The sequence below is a fragment of the Castor canadensis genome, chromosome 8 (assembly GCF_047511655.1).
Source record: "Castor canadensis chromosome 8, mCasCan1.hap1v2, whole genome shotgun sequence".
NCBI classification, from domain to species: Eukaryota; Metazoa; Chordata; class Mammalia; order Rodentia; family Castoridae; genus Castor; species Castor canadensis.
In genome coordinates, this window is record NC_133393.1 from 58,397,407 (window position 1) to 58,419,281 (window position 21,875).

Genomic DNA, 21,875 nt, shown 5'->3' on the forward strand with positions numbered 1-21,875 from the left:
AATATTGTACAGGGCTGTACAGGCCTTGGTGGCATGGCCTGGCAGAGATTGTGCAGGGCTGCGCAGGCCTGGGTGGGGCATGGCCTGGTGGAGATTATAAATGTCTGTGGATCCCCGGCCTTAAGGGCTTGTCCCACAGAGATCCTGTGGTTCTGAGGGGTGGGAGTTTGGGGTAGCACTGCCCTGGTGGGGCAGAGGAGCAGGGCTGGAGAATCAGAGATCCCATGGCATGTGGAGCAGCGGCTCCGTGAGCCTATGGGGTGGGGCTTAGCAAGCAGTGCCTGCTATTCTTTTAGTATATGGCGCCATGGAGAGCCCTCCCACGAGCTAGGGTTCAGAGTGCTTATGTTTCAGCTCTCCCTGGTGTTTTACCTCCATAAGCATGTCTCCAACTTCTTATCGAAGTCCCTGGATCACGGAGGTCAGAAGGTCTGTGGCTGTGTTCCAGTTGCCATCTTGGATCTCCTCATGCATAATTTTATAATTGGCCATTTAAAAAATAATGCTTCCTTGACTTATGCAAATGTTGTGAATGTTGACACATTTCATTATAAGATGCAAAGATCTCACTACTAATCTCATCAAAGTCCTTAAGAGTAGGGAAACTGTCTAACTCAATAGTCACTGGCACAAGTCTTCCCAAACTCTACTTTGCTTTGGAAAAGTCAAAGTTTATCATTGGCAACACGGCTGTCAGTTATTCTCCTTGGTAACAGAAGTTTGTAGTTTATTTTGAGAAAATATCTACCAAATACTCAATTCTGAACAATCATAGTTTGTCTATCAGTCATTCTCTTAGGTAAAGTGATACTCCATGAAAAAAATAAGCTAATTCAGCTCACAACTCAGTCACATGGATGCTTTTCTTGATGATCACCATCCTACTTTGGTATGCAGCACAAGTTCTTTGTATGTACTTTGCATTTCATATCATGAAATATTAAAGGTTTATACAGGGGATAAAATGTATTAATTTCAATACTTCTTCAAGGACATTCTTAAGTGAAACTGCTAGTTTTTAAGAAAAACTCTCAATGCCTGATGATGCATGTGAAGACTTCTAGTACAGCTTAGGGCCACTGTGTCAATGTGTGATAAATTTTACCCACTGCTGCTTTTGCATTCTCAGTACAAAAACTGACCCAATAAAAAATGGCAAATAGGACAGGCATGGTGGCTAAAGCCTGTAATCCTAGCTACTTGGGAAGGGGAGATCAGAAAGGATTGTGGTTTGAGGCCAGCCTGAGCAAAAAGTTCAGGAGACCCTATTTCAACCAATGAATAGTCCCAGTGGGGTGCCCCTGTTGACACATTGTAGGATGCAAAGATCACAGTTGGCAATCTCCTAGCTATGAATAGTTTTTTTTCCACAGACTCAGACCATATATGAGAGCCATTAACATAGATATTATTTGAGGTCACCCTCCAACCCCCTTTACACTTAGCTCAAGGTGAATTTAATAACACTTTTCAGTTTGGGTGTAGGACTCCTTGTGTATTTTCAAGCTGAAGGAAATTCCTGGCACTATTCAGAGCACAAAAATCTTTCACTTATCATGCAAGTATGCTAAAATGAGGTATGAAAGAGGCGCCTTTATATTTTAGATTGGGTTGGTAATCTGCAAAGATTTGAAATATTTCTGTCATGGGAATCTAACTAGTGTTAACTAAAGATGACAACCTATCTTTGTTTAAATGTGGTTGATGTTCTATTGCTTTGATTTTCCTGTTTAAAAGTTTGGGCATTTTTTGGCTGGCAGAGTGGCCCAAGTGGTAGAGTACCTGCCTAGCAAGCATGAAGCCCTGAGTTCAAACCCCAGTACCACCAAAAAAGAAGGGCATTTTAAATGTGTGACCCTCATACCAGAAACTAAGACCCAAAGTTACCAAAGGAACCAGTATTCTTCCTTTTGTATGTCCCAGTTCTTTGGTTCAGGATATACTTTGCTGCTTCAAGAGTTAAGAGCGATTACTTCTGAACATTAAAATTTTAGTTACAAAAGGATATTCTGTTCTCTTAATTGGTGCAGTTTCCTATTTTTTAACTTACTGAACTTACTGAAATTATTAGAAAAGCCATATGGAATTGACCAGCAGCATTTTATTGCCCGGCAAAAGTGTAACCTATATTTCATTTGCTTTCATCACCCATTACTTTCCCCCAGAGCTGGGAAAGCCCAGCACAATGTTTCATATATTGTATGCCCAGAAATGCTGGTGGAACTGAAACTCCAAAAAAGATAATGCATGGAGAAAAGTTCTGGCATAGCTTACAGGTTTATTCCAGAGGAAAACAACCAACTATTCCTATAGATTTATTTATTTACTTTTTGGTGGCACTGGGGTTTGAACTCTTGGCCTCATGCTTGCTAAGCAGGTGCTCTTACTGCTTGAGCCACTCTGCCAGACCTAGGTTTATTTTCTTGCCATACCTTGCACTCCTCAGTTGTACCCCTTTATCGACCACACATTTCAAGACTTATTAGAGGAAGTGACTCAGTAATAGCCGATTTTCAAACAAAGGAACTGTGGGAAAATGCCAAGAGATATGGAAAGGTACGTTTCCACAATACAAGAAGCTACTAAAATTGCATTCCCAGCATGTACTACAGTGACAATATGATGAAATTTTCAAATTGACACTTAAAAATTCCACCTATTGTTTGGAATGTCACACTGACTTAGTGTCTTAACTTCATGCTAGTCTATTAATATGACCTAGTTTTTTTTTTAATGAATGTCTTTTCTATTGCTTAAATACTGTAGAATTACTCAGTCAAGAGTGCTCGCTCAGTGTGCAGCAGGCACAGGGTAACAGTAATGAAAAAGAAAGATATGATTTATACTCTTAAGTGAGAAACAGTGGTTGCTCTGAGGACTAAATGAGTGAGCACAAGAAAAACATTTACAGCAATGCTTGGCATCTATGTAAGCGTTACTATTATTGCTCGACTCACATTCTATAGGAGAAGCATATACTCAACAAGTTATTGCAATAGGATGTGATAAATATATGATGAATAATTGAAACATGTCAGATAATTAATTGAAATAAATGACGAATTTCAAAAGGTAAATAGAGGACTGTTGTCCTGTGGGGGGAGAACATCTGAACTGCATTTGAAAGGATAATGAGGCACTTGACAGCAGACAGTAAGACAATAGGTACAATTAAGGATAATATCATAAAGAGATAAAAGCTAAAAGCACCATTATAGATGCTAAGGAAGGTAGTGGCAGGAACAGATTTGAAATGTAGAAAGTTGATCCAGTTGCAGCATGGAGAACGGATTAGACAAATAAAGCCTAGAGACAGGGAGCCTGTTAAGATGTTGTAGCAGTAAGTGAGCAGACATGGGAGATATATGGTGGAGAGTGGGTATGTATTCAAGGTGCAGTCAGACCATCAGTAGCAGAATGAGATATTAGAATTCATGATTCCAGAGTTGAAGCATCTCTGGATGTCAAGGTCCACAATCTGGTCAAGGAACTAGTTTTCCAACGAGGAGAAGATGTGAAGATCATTGAATTTGAACAAGCCAAGGAGCACTTGGAAGGTGTGTGCATTTGTTGAATCTTCTACATCAAGATGGCAGGGTTTTCAGAAGAGAGGAAGATGATGTTTTGGGTGCCAAAATTTTGATAAAATATGGGGAAATAACCATGTGTGGATGAATGGCAGCAATTCTAAGTAGATTAATAATCAGCTGGCATAATGACTAGAAGTTTAATCTTTGGATGTCAGAGAATGCTGAATACCTCCTGATGATGGGAAAGAAGATACAAACTGTACTTGGTACAGCTAAAGGGATTGGGGTACTATAGAGTTTTCAAATTTCAGTTACAGCAAAAAGATGAAAGAAGTAAGACGCTTTCAAAAACATGATGGAAGGATTACGAGGGAGTGAGGCAACAGGAGGAAAGAAGCATGAAGAAGCAAAGAAAGCAGAAAAGGATGTGGATGCAAAAGTGTGGGAGAGAACAGATGACTACAGTTTTGCAATTTGGATGTGACCAAGGATGTGAAGGCTGTGAGACATGACAGAACCAAGATAAAGCTGGTTCAGGGTCAATGCAGACCTCAGGAGTTGCTGGAAACTTGATGAGAAGCACAAGTTGAGGCCTTTGCTCTAGTTTTCAAGGAGAAAGTTAATGAGAAGTTGTCTTTGAAGAAATTGTAGCCTAGGATTGCAATCAATTGGTTCAAACCTGGGATCCTCACAATATATTGGAAACTGCATTTGTCTCCCTGAAGGCATTAATTATGCAATCCAAATTCTGTCCTTAAAAAACTCCCAGACCTCTTGAGATGTTCTTTGTCTTCCCAGTACCATAGATCACAATGTCATAGCTGCCTTTCCTCTGAACTTTGCATCAACTCTGCTCTGTTGCTACACCTATGATGTGTCCTATTTGTAAAATTCTTGATGGTGAGGATCTTTTTTTAAACTTCTATATTACCAGTATTCAAGCTGTTAGAGTATGGTAGGTGCACAATACGCTTGTTAAATACAAATAAATGCAAATACAAATAAATCTACTTGTACTTGCATCTCTCTCTCTCTCTCTGTCTCTCTCTCTCTCTCTCTCTCAGTACTTGGGTTTGAATTCAGAGCCTTCTGTTGTTAAGCAACTGCTCTATCACTTCAGCCATGCCACCATCCCTGTGCCATCTTTTGGAATAGAAGATCAAGCTGTCTCCCTTGAGGTTTCTGGCATTGCTTCTCACTCTTTGCTTACCCAGAGATGTTCCACCCATTGTTTCAGGAGTTTCTGCCACCCCACTCAGATCTCAGTTCCAAGGGTGCTTGTTAGGAAGACATTCCCAGGTTATCCTTTGTAATATCTACCCATCTTTACACCCTATACTCTTTATTCAATTTGGAGTTTATTTTTCTTCACAATCTTTAGAACCAGTGGACATAGTTTATATGGTCATTTGTTTATAGTCTGTTTCTTCCAAAATTAAAACATAATCTCCACACAGGAAGGCAAATTGTCTTGTTCACTGCTATATCCTCTGCTATAGCAAATGTCTGAAGGTGTTGAGTGACTGCATGAAGAATGCTACTCCTTTTACCTGGAATGCTTTCCAGCCCACCTTTGTTTTATCAACTCCTGGTTCTCTGAAATGTCATTTAATTGTGTCCACAGAGAACACTTCCCTGACCTTCCATATTTTAAGTGGTAATTTAAACTCTTTCCATGTATTTTTCCCTGTTAACACCTGTGTTAGTTTTTTTTTTAATCACTGTGACAAAATACCTGAGACAAGACAACTTAAGGAAGAAAGAATTTATTTTAGTTTACAGTTTCAGAGGTTTCAGTCCACGGTTGGCTTGTTCCATTGCTGTGAGCCAGCAAGAAGGGAGAGCACCATGGTGGAAAGCATGTGGTAGGGCAGTTTCTTCCCTCATGACAGTCAGGAGGGAAGTGGGTGGGCCGGCCGTAAGGGTGGAGCTGGCCCCCCAGTGACCTCACTCCAGCTAGACCTGACCTCCTAAAGTTTCCACCACTTCCCAAAATAGCACTACCAGCTGAGGACCAAGTTTTCAACACATGAGCTCATGGGGACATTTCATATTCAAACCACAGCAACACTTGTCATGGCTGTGATTTTATTCTTACCTATATGATATATTGATCACAATTGCTTCTTCAAGGTACTTTAAGCTCTGAGGACAGGAATACCATCTGCTTTGGCTCATTACCACTTTTTCAGAATGAAGCACAGAGCCCCACACTTGGTAAATGCCCAATAAAGATTTCTTAAATGAGTGAGTGAATCAAGGAACTAGTGAAAATAGTCTTTTTTGAGTTTCTGACATCTTTAATTTACCAACCAATTTCTTTTTGTTCCTCAGAAATACTTTACTTTTCATCATCTTTTCTTTGAATTGTGAGGTGGAATTATCAGCAGGTGTATTATGAATTTAAAGTAGGATGCTAGAATAATGGTTTCCATCTGAATCAGAGCTTGCTTAAAAAATCAGATTTCCAGAGCTCACATCTCAGTTTTTCATATGGTTCTATTAAAAATACTGAATGTCACTCAGGAACCTCATACCTTATCTTTTTGTTTCTCTTTTATTAGAGAATTAAAAGCAGACTATAACTCCAAGGTATATCCATTTTTACGACAGACGGACTGTACACTGAAGCTGTGCTTGTCATATGCGGGAGGGAACATGGGCTTTAGAACGCACTCTTCATGGGGAAAATGCTGGTAAAAATAACCATTTCTGCTCAATTAAAAAATGTCCGATCTGTGCAATCACAGAAAGAACACTGCTGAGTTTCTGTACATGAAGGACAAGGGAAAAATAAACAACAACAAAAAATCCTTAATAGTCTCTGTGTTTTTCTTCTGCCTGAGATAAAGACATTTTTTTGTGATTTTCATCCTATTATGCAGGATGTCACTCAGGGATAACAGCAGTGGACATTAATATTGGCCAAGTATGATAAAAAGTTGGAATGAATCATTATAAAAATAATCAGTTTTATAGCAAGTTTTCTGCAGGAGGGTTTTTGATACTATAATACTTAGAAATAATAACTTATTCCAAATATGCCTTTAAAGTAAATATTATCCTAAGAGCAGAAGTTCCATTTTCCCAGGAAAAAAGAACAAAGGCAATGTGCCAATATTTTAAAATAAAAATCCTAATTTTTATTTCATTTGGAAATAAAACGACTAATATCAATGGATGGTATCAGGTTATTGGCGTATTTTGCTGAGAAGAAGGTAAATTAGGTTACAAATGTAATGCAATTTGAAAAACATCTAGTTTTTAAAAGAAAAAAGTGAAGACCAACCAATAAAATGCACATAGTTTTTTGGCTATTATTCTGTTCTAGTGTTAAGTCTAGAACAGGCAGATTTTCATTGCTTTGGGGAACTAAATGCAACATGAAAATTCTTAGGAAAAGAATTTTTTCTTGCAATCAAGAGAATGCTGCTTTCTCAGAGACACTAAAATCTCTTATTTCACAGTATTTTGAGAAATTGATTAATAATAAGGCAACCTGCCTGAATGAAACTGCCTAGAGACAAATATTTTAATATTCCTGTATAAAAGATGAAATGAGAAAAAGGATTACAATCCTATTTCTGGGGAAAATGTTTTAAATACATGGAGTGTCTGGGCAGTAGAGAAGCAAATTATGAAAGAAAAGAGATCTATTTCTTACTCATGATTTAAAAGTATCCACTCCTTGCTTTTTGATCCTGAGAAAGACGAAAGGGAGAAATTTATTATCAGGAGTTGAAGAGATAGTAAGAAGCCACTGTGTTAGGAATAATGGATGGATGAAGTATCTTCTGTTTACATGGACATGTGTTACTTCTGAGATATTCAGTATAATCTTTCTAATTCCTCTCACTAAAATTTCATTCTCAGAATTTTCTAATAACTTCTTTTAAAATTGCCAATATTACTGCTTTAAACAAGTTGGTTTTCTGGCTCTTGTCAACAAAGGAGCCAAATCTGTTGACAGACACCAGAAACCAGAACTTAACAATGACAGGTGTAGGATACCCTACAGAAATCTGAGGACCCCCCCAATCCAATGAGTCTGTAATTCTTTACAAGGATAGAAAAAAAAAAACTCCTTTTAGAAAGGGAGTATAAATGACATTTGCTTTGAATTTTATTTTTGTAATCTTATTCTTAAAAATCTTATTTTTTTTTAATTTTTATTTTATTCATATGTGCATACAATGTTTGGGTCATTTCTCTCCCCTTCCTCCCCCCATCCCCTTCCTCACCTCCCCCCCCCGCTCCCTCCATTACCCCTCTTGCACCTCACTACCCGGCAGAAACTATTTTGCCCTTATCTCTAATTTTGTTGAAGAGAGAGTTAAGCAATAATAGGAAGGACTAAGGGTTTTTGCTACTTGAGATAAGGATAGCTATACAGGGAGTTGACTCGCATTGATTTCCTGTGCATGTGTGTTACTTTCTAAGTTAATTCTTACTTTTAAAAGAGCTTAGTAAAATAGGTCTTCAAAGTATTGAGTATCTCCCATGTTGTTTCAAATATGCCATCCATAGTGGTATATATGATACTCCAGCAGGTTAGCTTCACAATCTTCCTAAATGGCACCATTTTGCTCTAAAAGAATTCAGTAGAGTTTTATAACATTACACAAAAATCTTGGTTAGGGGAATTTAGAGGCTCTACTCATAGGCTCCAAATTAAGATGGGACTAGGACTAACATGATATCAAAGTAGAACAAAAAGCACAAAAACTAGAAACATATCCAAACTCTCTGAGGACATGGGCAGAAGATTATAAAAATACATGACTGCTTCACAGCAATGAACCAAAATTATTTGGGATGGATTAGAATTTCATTTTGGAAGTAACTCCCCATCAAAAACAAGTTTGTGTTTCCGAAATAGTTTGGAAGCAACTCCCACAACTTAAGCCTTTCTTCCCCAGAGCAAATTTGCATATGAGTTTTTAAAATTAACTCTCTAGAGATTCTTTAATAAGATCTTGTCCCAATACTTTGTGGAACTTCACATTAGAAATAAAAAACACAACAGTTTAAATCTGAAAATGATTCTCAGATCCTGTTATTAAATTAATAAATAAACTACATGCAGAGGTCCTGACTGTGGATCTTGAGAACAAGACTTCTAATTCCCCTTTCTCCAATTCCTCTGCTAAGAGTCAAAATAACTCAGAGAAGACACTATGGAATAAGCCAGACAGTGCAGATGTCACCCAACAGAAGAAATAAGGGTCACTAACATTTATTGAGCATTTATGTTGCAAGCAATGTCCCATTATTTTCTCACACAAACCTTAAGTAGTTTCAGGAGGTAACAAATGAGAACCAGCACCCCAGACAGCCGAGTCCCTTGTGTAAATCTGAGAGTAGGAGAAAGAGCAGGTGAAGAGTATGCACTTTCACCTGTATACGTTGGTACTCTGTTTGGAAATAAGGGAAGCTGCAATATTTTTTGGAATTGAAACAGGGAGAACTCAAGGCATCTGAAGGTGCTCTCATGTGACAACTGTTGAGCAAAGCTGTGGCAGCAACAGTTGGAGGAGAATACAAGAGCTGTCCTTAACCTTGGCTTCTTGTTTGCCTTAGAATTACCACACCAGCATTTGTCTTATTGGGCAGCCAGAAGGGCCAGGGATCTGACTGAGTTCTGATTCTTCCTTGAGACATACTCTTACAAGAAATAGCATTAAAGAGCACTTCAGAACACCTTCCAAGTTTCCACTGGAAAAACATTTATGTTAATTATTTAGACTATTATGTAACTGGTGCTATACTGCAATTATAAGCTTTGACCAACAATAATAATCCATACTAATAGTAACAATAGGGTACACTTTTTGTGCCAATCTTTTGCTAAGATTTTCACATTCAGAATTCACTGAATTTCCTATTCAGTCCTACAAGGCAAGCATCATAAATGCAGATGAGAAAACTGAGGCTCTAAGATGGTAAGCAGCATAAATATCTAAAGTCCTTTATTTACAAAGTTAACTATTTAGTTGCTAGTTCACATTATTTTTGCTTCAAAAAGGGCAGAGGACAATATTCACATGCTCACTCTTCAGTTCTATATACTTAAATATCTTTCATGCTATTGCACTAATTCCACACTTTGCAATTTAAATACACTATCAATATCATTAAAGAATATTGCTAAGTCTAATAAACCACTACTTTGGTATGTATAGAATTTGAGCATGTTCTATGGTAAAGTCAGATGAAGAAAAACAGCAAGTGAAATGTTTATGGAATGAAGGCACTGTTCAAATCCCCCTATAGCCAACAGAATTAGAACAACCAGCTTTCTTAGTACTTTAGAGTTGATTAATTAATTTAAAAAGAAAAAAAGGTATTATCAGGCACAAGCTGCAATGCATAATCTATGCTCTGATTATGAAAATTAACTTCTGCTTTTTAATTGATTTTTCTACTCAAATTCAATAAAATGATTAAATGCAATTGAAATATATTCTTTCCTGGAGCTCTCAAGTCTCCTCTACTTTAATCTTTTTAAGTCCCATATGAAAACCCTTAGACTATAAATATGCACCAGATGTGGCCAAGCAGAACTTGGTGATCCACACACTCATGGCAGAATTGAATTCAGAGACTGGTAACAACTGTCCCCTCTCCCCAGACTCCTGTTATAAAAGAGTTCAGTATTGCATGTCATGAAGTCAGAGTGAATTTTTCCAACTTCATTTTTATTCAAAAACTAAATAAATTGCAACAATTATTTGGCTTGGACTTCACAGCATAAGTGAAATAAATACTCATTTTTAATCAGATTTCTAGATTTTACTTCACAGGAAATTAGTCATTGATTTCTTAGGATTAATGAGTTCTCCTGAGCTATGATGGAGACCACAGAAAAGTATAAGTGAGATAAAAGGACTAGTTACTCTCACCAAAGATTCATTCAGCTTGTCACTTCTATGAATATAGCTTCAGCAACACCTGAGACTCCATTTATTGCTTGGTTTTCTCTTACCTTTTCTTCTTTTTTCTCTGGCTTCAGGTTCCTCCAGAATGTATGAATAAGAGCTGAGGAGAATTTAAATTGCCACTCAAGAGCAATGAGTCAGGCTCTCACAGCATCTCAACAGCAGCTTTTCACCAAGGAGCTCCAGAACCTCCAGAAGAATGGGTTGTTGCATTATTATACCCCTGGCCTGAGGTCTGGCTCTTGCTAAACTGAATCTGGAGGCTCTGTGGGCTGAGCTGCCCATGGACACCTGAAATCATCTTGATATGGTGACACACAGATCATGCTTTCTCGTCTTAAATTGTTGCCAGTGCAACCCTCAGGACATCAGCATTTGAGAAACAGAACTTAGCTAAATTGTGACAATCAAGAGCCTGTAATAAACACTGTACTAGGCTTTGTAGATAAGGCGTTCTGAATATGAAGAGTATGCCAAAGTATATGAACTTCCATAACTGTATGTCATTCCACGTCTCCTTACCTACCTCCCAGCTCTACATATTTACTCAAGGAAAGGGAGAAGAGATTTTACAGACACAGGCAGGCACAGTGGTTGGGAACACCATCTGAATAGTTAGTCACAACCCAGACATATCTTAATTGGGCTATGTACTTTAGTTTCTCTGTCTGCAATCTTGGGATGGACAAAGCACTTTTCTCAGGAGACTGTGGGGAGGATTAAAGTCATTTATGTAAATGACTCAGGATAGGAACTGGCAAATAAGATGTACAATAAAAATATTACAAGTATTTCATCATCCTGAGGTTGATCAGATTTCCTAGATCTCCTTTGGAATAAATCACCTGAACATGTGGCTCTGTTGAAAGATTTCATTTGGATGAAGACTGCTATCAGTCATCTACAACAGTATTATGAATAATGATGAAGCTTATTTTCCAGAGTTTTGAAAGGAACAAATACAGTCATCTAGCATTCTTAGGCTTTAGTGAGTGGATACTTAGAAAGATTAAAGACAAAGACTCCCTCTTTGACCAAACTTTAATCAGGGTCCTCTAAGACTTTTTGTAGACTAGGCCTTCACCTTGACCTGCTGAGTCTAGTTTTAACAACAACTGCTAAGCCAGTTTATTAATAATCCTCCCTACCCCTGATATCTAATCAATTTTCTTTTCTTCCTTCATCCTGTTTGATAACTTAAGCAACTTCCTCTTAGTAACTTTCCATCTTCTCCCACTGGCTTATTTGTACTTGAACTTGAGCTCAGTCTCTTCCCTGTATTGCAGTTCTTGACCCCTATTGCAATAGTCTTGAATAAAGACTTTCTTTTTTATGAAAGTGTCAGAATAATTTCTCTTTAACAATCAAAAATTCAAGCTATCATCATGATTGGAATATGATGAATTCTCTACATAGGACAAGGGGAAAAATTAAAAAAGATAAAAGACTTTATGATAGCAGGGTGATGGATATGAAAAGTGGTAGATTACAAAAGCATGTATAGAAAATTTAAAGCACTTCCCTGGGCATCATCTGTAATTGTATTTCTGATTAACAGTAAAAGATGTAAGGTGAACTTAAAGTGGCCCTAAACCAAACTCATTTTCTCAAATATGTAGCAATGGTGATAATATATCACTCTTGCACATCTAACATCATGCCTGGCTGGAGGACTAAGTCGGGGAGAAAACTGGCTATGAAGAAGACCATTTAGCAGGAAAAAGGGTCTAAAATAATTTGACAAACTGGAAAGACAAAAAAGAAATCAAATACACTGTGTACCGAAAATAGATTTCAGCTGTGTGTGAATATGTGAAGTCTACACATAATAAGTAATTATGATGTTTATATTTTTACAACTGAAAACAATCTCTTAATTTTCAGAATATACCAGATTCTAAAATGTTTAGGAGATGAGGGAGGTTAGAGAGAGAAAATATGATGAATGGAAAAAAATGTGCATTTACACTAATCACTATAAATGATTCCTTTGTCATTAAAACACTGTTTTCCTGAAACAGTGTTTCAAGTTCGAGTTGGTTTTAAGCTGGAGTTGTAGATTTCTCCATACTATAATGTCAAATTCACCCATTAAATTAATAGAGAAATGTAGCAAATCATTTCTGAGAAACTCCACCTCTCTTTATGGTTCTTGCAGATTAAAATCTTTCCCATGTGTTCAGAGACTTTCACCCATAGGATTCCTATAGCTTTGATTTATGAGAAGAAACTAACCTACAACTATATTGCTGCCTTAAATTTATGTCTGCTATCCATTAGCAGAGAAAATCTAATAGAGAAAAGGCATGCATGCAGAAAGTGAAGGAGACCTAGGAAGAAAAACTGACAGAGCTAGAGCCCGTTAAAAACTAACCTTCATTGTCGAAAAAAGAAAAAAAGATAGCACTGAGCTTTAGACTCGGCTCTATTTGGAATTAGCACTGTGACCTCCCCAGAGTCAATCTGATCATTTGTAATGTGCTGGAATAATGATCACTAATTACCCCACTAGCTCTAGAACTCTCCTAATTGGTAGTGATAGGTAAGGACTTCAATAAAAGATTTCCTCCTAAAGTCTTCAAACTTGTAGGCTTTGAAAGTTGACTTGAATGCTTTCCATTCAATTTTTCAACCTCTAAAAGGGTAAGTTTTCTGTGTTCAAATTATAAAAAATACTAAATATTTTTGCATAAAGGTAAACAAGTGATGCTACTATGTTCCTCCTTGGGAGCTTTTGAGAATTCAAAGGTTGATGTCTGTGCCAGGGGCATCTCCTTGTTCTCATGGAGTATACCTTTTGTCAGAGTTGTCCTATTTTAATAATACCAGTAGTTTCTACTTATATAACAGTATGAAGAAAAGGATAAATACGTTAGTTCATTTCATGTTGGTCCTTTTTCTTCAAGAGAACTCTTAGCAATTTACAATCCCAACTACACTGCAGTTTTAAGTTCTTGTAACAAACTTCCTTCCTTCCTTCCTTCCTTCCTTCCTTCCCTCCTTCCCTCCCACCTTCCCTCCTTCCTTGTCTCCTTCCCTCCTTTCCTCCTTCCTTCCCTCCTTCCTCCTTCCCTCCTTCCTTCCTTCCCTCCTTCCTTCCTTCCCTCCTTCCTTCTCTCCTTCCCTCCTTCCTTCTCTCCTTCCCTCCTTCCCTCTCTTTGTTTGTGGTGCTGGAGATTAAATCCAGGGACTGGTACCTAGTAGGCAATTGTTGTACCACCGAGTCATATCCCAAGGCCCAATACACAAAATTCAAGTGTTTACTATGAGTCAGATACCATTATAAGTGCTTTATAATATTAACACTTTACAATTTTTTTTTTGTTTTGCAGTACTGGGGTTTGAACTCAGGGCCTACACCTTAAGCCACTCCACCAGCTCTTTTCTGTGATTTTTTTTTTTTGAGATAAGGTCTCACCAACTATTTGTCCCAGCTGGCTTCCAACCATGATCTTCCTGATCTCTGCCTTCTAAGTAGCTAGGATTACAGGTGTGAGTCACCAGTGCCCGGTTAACACCTCACAATTTTAACCCACTTAATTCTCATATAAACCCTGTGAAGAAGGTAAAAATAGGGCCTACCTTGCGTATAAAATGTTAAGTTGGCAGGTTTTTATATGCAGCATTTTAAAGATGCCACTCCATTATCTTCTTTGTTTCTAAAGGAAGTCACCCATTATTCTTTTTTTTTTTTTTCCTTTTTTTTTTTTTTTTTTTCCGGTGCTGGGGACCGAACTCAGGGCCTTACACTTGCCAGGCAAGCGCTCTTCCACTGAGCTAAATCCCCAACCCCTAAAATTGATGCTTTTTTTTTTTTTTTTTGGCAGTACTGGAATTTGAACTCAGGGCCTCATACTTGCTGGGCAAGCACTCTACCACTTGAGCCACTCCATCTGCCCAAACTTTCTTCTCTCCTTGCTTCCATTTGCATAATTTCTATTAATGTATCTTTGAGTACATGTCCTTTCTTCTGTGAATAGTTCACTATCAAACATTTCATCATCATTGTGGATATTTATTATTCACTTCTACAGTATGCATTCTTCTCTCTTCTCATCCTCTTTCTTGTTCTCATCTTCCCCTTTTCCCAATTCTTCTTCTTGATTCCATTTTGCTTTTGAAAATTTGCATTTGAATCCATTTTATTTATTTTCCATGATTTCTTTAGCAGTTATTTAAAAAAGTTTGCCTATGAATTCCATCATCTGAGCCTTACATGGAATATTTCTATCAACCCATAAAAAGTAACCTCGGATATAAAAAAAAAAGTTAAGTTTGTTGATCATGAGGAAGCCATGGGTACCTCATAACTTTTTAATGCTGAAACATTGTATTTACACAATCCATGACAAAGGGAGTAAATATGGTTTTCCCCAAAGATGGCATACCCTTTCCTCTGACAGGAATTGAGCTGGGTTGACACTGAGTTGATATTTAAGTAAGTTTCAGTTTACATCTGTTTTGATTATATTCAGGATGAGCCATGGGTATTGAGGACTTGTGCATCTAGCATGACTTTGGACCTTAGGCACGATGAGTTAAAGAAAGTCTCTCTGCCTTTCTAATCCCACCTCCAGCAAAAGTCTCGTGAGAAGCAACTGGTAGCTAGGAAGAATTCACCCTGTGTTTGGGGTTCAATTCTCAGTTTCCATCTGTCACACCAGCTAAGGTTGCTGTTTATTGCTCTACTTGTTTCTCTTTTCTTCAAGAAATCTTTCTGCTTAAGACAAGCCAGACTCTACCCTCCCATTCCTCGAGTGAGCTTGAGTGTGCTTCCAAGGAAGTGGCTTCTAATATTCACTCAGCTAGAAAGGGCTTATCCTTCTCTGGATGTTTATTTCTTTATGTCATACTCATCTGTTGTTTTGTGAGCTTTTTATAAAGTATATGTAATTATTTATCTATTTTTCCTACATTTAGATGCAGTGTTTCAATCTCCTACACTTTAACCTGATGCAGGGTAGTGGTCAGCTTTACTAAGGAGCATAAATATTTTTAGGATGTGCTCTTGTTTAAATCTTTAAATGCTAATCAATGATTAGAAAGCCCCACCTCAAGACATCCCATCCTGGTGCTGTGGTGTTGCTTCCTTTGCTTGGCCTGCAAACTGCTGTGCATACCTAAGTGCATCCAGTATTGCATAGGAAAGTGCTGTGTGGCACATTTGATAGGAACCAGTTTCTTCCATAGGATACGAGAAGTTTAAGTAATTTGGGATTGCAGAAGGAAAATATCAGACTTCCATGATGGTATATTTAGGGGAATCTAAAATACTGAAATCTCTGGAATTAATTTGAAATACTACATGTTCTGGGATATCAGAAAGAATATAACACCTCTGCAAAAGCTGGCATAGTAAGCCTCCTTTCCTGCTGTTTCTTATTGGTTTCAGGTTGTTATAACATAATGGTGCAAAATATAGGTTTTAGGATGAGAGGAGAGTTTAAAAACTTAGGGAGCTTACATGTAAAATTTTTGAAAGTTTCTCTTTGAATTCAGACTTAAAATAACAAGGACCTTAGTTTCATAGCAGCATCTGCTACACACAGAGCAATAAAAGTTCCCAAAGGATGAACTAATTCAGGTTATGATGCATATATACATGGAAATGTCACAAGAAAACTCCCTGTGTAGCTATCTTAAACAAACAAATATGTCTTCATTTTTCTTTTACAAAATCAGAGAATAGGAGGGCAGAACAGTTTCTGTCTAGTGGGGGGGTGCTGGTACCAGCGGGAGGGTGAGAAGGTAGGGAAAGGGTGTGGAGGGTGAATATAGTGCATATATTGTGTACACGTGTATGTAAGTGGAAAAATGATACCTGTTGAAACTATTCCAGAAATTGGGGGGGGGAGTGGATAAAAGAGAATGGTGGGGGGGTGAATTCAAGTATGATATATTTGATATATTGTAAGAACTTTTGTAAATGTCATGATGTATCCCCAACCAGCACATTAAATAAAAAAATTTCCCAAAGTACCTAAGATTTGCATTAATTTGGTGAACTGTGTATGACCAGAGCCCTAAAAGGCAACACCCAAAGGGGAGAAAGCTCTTAATAATATAAAACATAGCAGTGTATTACACAGGATTCTTAAAGACACCAAGTAAGGAATGGTAATTGGATAGGACATTCTGAGTATGACTGCCAAAGGATAGGACTTTTAAAAAGACTCCTACAAAGGAAATTACTGTGGAAGAGCCTAGAGACAGATAGTGTCAGAAGAGAAATGTTTCTAGATTAATTAAGATAGCTTCCAACTCTGGAAATTGTCAGTGTCCTGCAGGAAGTTTCAGAGACCAGCTGAAGATGTGAGTAATACCTTATGAACTCAGTTAAGGATGTAAGTTTACATGAGCCTCTGATACAAATTGGGGAGCCACAACTTGGCCCAAGGAACAGATACAGATTTGTCTTGCTATAAGGATGCAGCAGGTGAATGCTGGGAGGAGTAAGAAGGATAAACAGGGTCATGACTGGATACTTAAAGCTTTCCCTGGAGGTCAGACACAAGAGTAAGGGAAATCATTTTTTAATACTCTTTAAAAAATAATTTGCACATACCCCATATTCACTTTTCTTGGCTGTATAATGTGATATTAATTTTATTTGCAAACTATAAGCACAGTATGACTCTTCCAGGTCTTGGTGATAGAACAACCTAAATAGGACTTGATTTTAAAAAGTTAAATGATAATCATTTCAAAGAAATGCTAAAGATTTTACAGAGCCGTTGTAGACTTCATCAAAAAAAAGTTCACATTGATAAATGATTTGATCTCAGCACAGATTTGATTTGATCTGTTTTCAAGAGACCTGGGGTTTTTCTTTTTTTGCCAGATACATTTCTTAATTATTTGATCAGTTATCCACAGAGGCCTATGTGTATTGCCCTTACCAAAAGCAACAGACCAAACACTGTTTGTACATCTTCATCTCATCTGCCCATCTTCTTGTAGAGATGTCTACATCATTTTTTACTTTATCTTTCTTTGTGCCTATATCTTTGTTGGACATACCACAGGACAAAAGTATGAATTATGCTATTTTTTAAATTAATAGAGCTTTATGTACTATGGTCTTCATATTTAAATTGCAACTATTTTTTCTTATATTTTTATTGCTGTGCTAGATGGAGATTACCTTGTGGCATTCACAAAAGTTCCTATAACATATCAAATATATCATTCTTGAATTCACCACCTCCACCATTCTCCTAAAATTGGAACTATTTATCCATTTTCTTTAACTAAACAAAATTCAACTCCCCATTGTACTTAAAGATCTGACATGAGCTAGCCCCTGTATCATATCCATTTCTCTTTCATGACTTCACTCTGGGCCCTTTGGTCATGTTTATGATCCTAGAATATTCCAAGGTTATTTCTGTCTCAGGGTCTTTGTACTTGCTCTTTCCAGAATGTAGTACTTTTGCACTAGAACTTAGCATGTCCAATTTGTTTACTACATTTAAGTCTCAGCTCAAAATTTCAGCTTCTCAAAAGAGATCTTCTCTAACCACCACTAATTGCTTTGTCCAGTGATACACTCATGTTCACATTTGCATGTTGTAGGTTCATGTCCTCATTTATTTGTTTACTAGACCAACTCTCCCCAAATAATAGAAATTCTACAACAGCAGGAATATCTACTGAAATTAGGACACTTCTAGGCACATAGTAGTCATCAGAAATGAACAAGTGAATGAATGGATTTTTCCCTTCCATGTAAAGGCTTCATAAGTGTATATTTATTCTTAATCATTGGAATAAAGTATTTCTGAACATATCTTGGAAATTTATAACTACTATCTTTTTTTAGAAAAAGAAAATGCTAACCAAAATGTCACTAATGCAAAGAGAGACTATGTCTTGAAACAATACAAGGAAAATACTTAAAACTCTGACTTCTACCTCTGGTTTTATACTAAAATAATTATGTTATCTCAGAAAAAATAATTGTTCTGTAGTGACCCATTTCCAGTCTTCATTCTTGTTGGCTCTAACATCCATATAACCCTAATCACCAACTATCCTTGATAGCTTCACTTCATGTGTGTGATCTCTGCATTCTGTCTCTCTTTACATCTGTGCTCTGGCACTGTCCCATTTTAATCTTCTATACATAGGGTTCTCCAGAATGTTTCTATACCTTCTTTTCTTTTAGGTAGGGGGGTTTGGACTCAGAACTTTGCACTTGCAAGGAAATCTATAGCTTAAGCCTTGAGCGTTTTTGCTATGGTTGATTCAGATACTGGGTCTCGCTTTTTCCCCAGGATGGCCTAGACCGTGACCCTCCTATTTTGTTCTTCCCTGCTGCATCTGGGATGACAGGTGTGTGCCACCAAACCCAGCTTTTTTTACACTGTGATAAAGTCTCATGAACTTTTTTCCAAGGCTGGCTGGGAACTGTAATTTCCTCAATTTCAGCTCCCTAAGTAGCTAGGATTTTAGGTGTAAGCCACTGGTACCTGAATTTCATAGACTTCTATCTCTCTTAAAATTTCATCTTTCTTTATCATTACATTGGTTCTAACAGGAGAAAAAAAACTAGAAACAAGCATATGATAGCAGGAAAGTAAAGAAATTAGCCATGAAATGAAATACTCTGAGTCTATTAAAAACAGCTAGGATATCATTAGTAGCATGAAATGAAATACTCTGAGTCTATTAAAAACAGCTAGGATATCATTAGTAGTATGAAAACTGTCAATATATTAAGTGAAAAAAATCTATAGCTTGCATCCTGGTTCATAACATAACAGCATCCTTATGGAAATATATAATATAATATTTAAATTTGGAGTTTCCTGAAAATAACATAGGGTCACAAGTACCATATTAAACAGTTTGGGCAAGGAGTCCCATATTATATCAAAACATACAATCTTCAAGCAATGAGCTATACAAGGGACTATCAAAGAGCTTTTTATTCAGTCTTTTGAGTGATTTATAGAGTATGTCATGTCGTAACACAAAGTTTGGGTTTTCCATTAAGAAATTTAAAAAACACAATGATACTTGCATCTTTCCAAGAAAAGTTTAGTAGGTCTTCCAACAAAGACAAAATAGAAGGCTTTTAATCAGGATTCATCATCATTATATGTATGGTGTGCTTAGTTGATTAATGTGGTTTGATTATATGTCACTAAAATAAAACCTTCTGGACCATCTGTTTTAATGCTTTGTTTTAGAATTTGTATTAGGCACATTTAAACAGAAAATTGAAGATTCATTTATGTTTCATTTAAAAAGAGCTAACACAAAATACTTCCTCATTAAAATGACTAAAATTAAATTAATTTGGTAGTAAAGCAACTAATAATCCAGCCAAAGCATCTCAAATTGGAGATGCAAGCTATTCAAAATATGTCTTATGAAAACCTCTTATTTAAAAAAGAATATGAAGCATTGATTTTTCTTTGTATACATGGCATTCAGGATGCAGTTAAGGCAGTTGTTCTCCTCTCTTCATACAGTGCTTTATAAATCCTCACTGCCAGCCTTCTAAAGTCCCTGTGAGTCAAGCAGAAGAAAGGCTTCTTCATTTTATATATAGAACATCTAGCACAAGATATCAACTCAATTATTTTAGGAGACTGAATAATTCACTGGGAAAATGGAAATAGAATGCAGCTCACACTCTTTCCTCTTTTGCATATTGTTATAGTTTTAGGTTGTCATATATATCTAGCCAAAAAACTGATCTCATAAGTCACTGCATCACTACTACAACTACTAACAGAGGACTAAATACAGCCCTTTCTTCTTAGTAGCAAAGAACAGATGATGTGGTTACCTACAAACATGTATAGACATATGCATGCACAATCCACACACACACACACCCCATGTAGTATATTAAAGCCATTCTTCAGAAGAAAAAGCAGTGTTTAAACACCTGTCTGGAATACAAAGTAAGTCTTAGTTGAAGAACAGGCATAAACAAGTCATAATATGGCCATTTTCCTCAATGTCACTTGAGTGTAGGGTAGAAGCAGTTTGTAAACACAATGGAAATCTTCTCTGTCTGGAAGGATTCTATCTAAATGGTAGGATTCTTCCTTCCTCTTCCCTCCCCTCCCCTCCCTCCCTCCCTCCCTCCCTCCCTGCTTTTCTTCCTTCCTTCCTTTTCTTCCTCCCCCCTCCAAAGCCAATATATTAGCTATGACTATAACCAAGATCTGAATGTTGCATAGGATAAGAGACGACAGACTAGATAAGGATGATAAACTGTTATGAGTAGTGTCTGAAAGAACCCAAGGGCTAGCTTAGAGAATAAGATTTATTCTTTCTTACTTTGTAAAGCTGAGGCATAATAAATGGGTGAAGTGTATACATAGATACAATTCAGTTTAATAATAAACCATTTTAATCATCAGAAGTGCCTCAGAAATATCCAAGTAAAAGTATCCAAGTAGAGACCATAAATCCGCTTTGTTGGTACACTGTAGAAGACACTCAAATATCTGATGGATGTCTGAGCCATTTTCTGAAAGTGACTTTATTATTTCTTCCCAATGTGAGAGTCTATTAGTATATGATGCCAGTCAGACAATTTAAGGATTACACTAAACTTCTTTACCTGTTCAAAATGTGTGATTCTACCAAAAGATTTACTTTCTGGGCTGGGGAAATAGCTCAGTGGTAGAGCACTTTCTTAACATGTGGAAGCCATGGTTCAAGCTCCATACAGCAAAGTAATAAAATAAAATAAAAACTAGTTTCTGAAGGATCTCAAACAACATTGATGTTTGGAGGAAAATGCTGAGCTATGGCCATTGCAGGTTATATTATCTCGTACTCATTGTTCCATTACTCAGGGATGCTCTAAAAAAGTACTGAAAACTGGATAGTTTAGTGTTTATTGTTTGATAATTCTGAGGCCAGAAGCCTGAAGTAAAGGTGTTGGCATGACCATGCTCCCACGTAAGGGGCTAAGGAAGGATCTGGTGCAGGGTTCTCTATGAGCTTCTGGTATTTCCTTGGCTTGTGACAGCAAAACATCAATATTCACATGGTTTTCCCCATGTGTGCCTCTCTGTGTCCAAATTTTACTTCATATAAGTAAACAAGTCATACTGAATTGGGGAACTGTGTTACTTCAGTATGACTTCATCTAAATTAATTATTTCCGCAACAAACGGATTTCCAAGAAAGGTCACCTTCTGAGTTTTGGTGGGACAAAATTCAACCCATAACACTGTCCCATGGTTTTTAATATTTTTCTACAGCTGAAAAGTTAGAAGGAGGAATCTCTAGTGATTCATGGGTACAACTGAATTGCTTAGGGTTAGCTGCTTGCTTATGATGACAAGACTATTGCAATAGGAGCAGAAACCTGGATTCTGTCCCTTAGCCAACTAGTCATTAGCATGTCACTTAACTACTCTGAATATGGTTTTAC

At 37.2% G+C, this 21,875-nt stretch overlaps 1 protein-coding gene across 2 annotated transcripts in view; it reads right to left on the bottom strand.

Annotated features, from left to right (window-relative positions):
• Far2 (fatty acyl-CoA reductase 2) overlaps positions 1-21,875 on the bottom strand; it is a 175,242-nt gene that overhangs the window by 109,465 nt on the left and 43,902 nt on the right. Inside the window, exon 1 of one of the 2 annotated variants that reach the window (XM_074083026.1) lies at positions 10,516-10,667. The exons of the other annotated variant lie outside the window; for it this stretch is intronic. The gene's annotated coding sequence lies outside the window, so the exon portion shown is untranslated. Of the gene's footprint in view, positions 1-10,515; positions 10,668-21,875 lie in introns of those variants that run through there. 2 annotated transcript variants of the gene reach the window in all.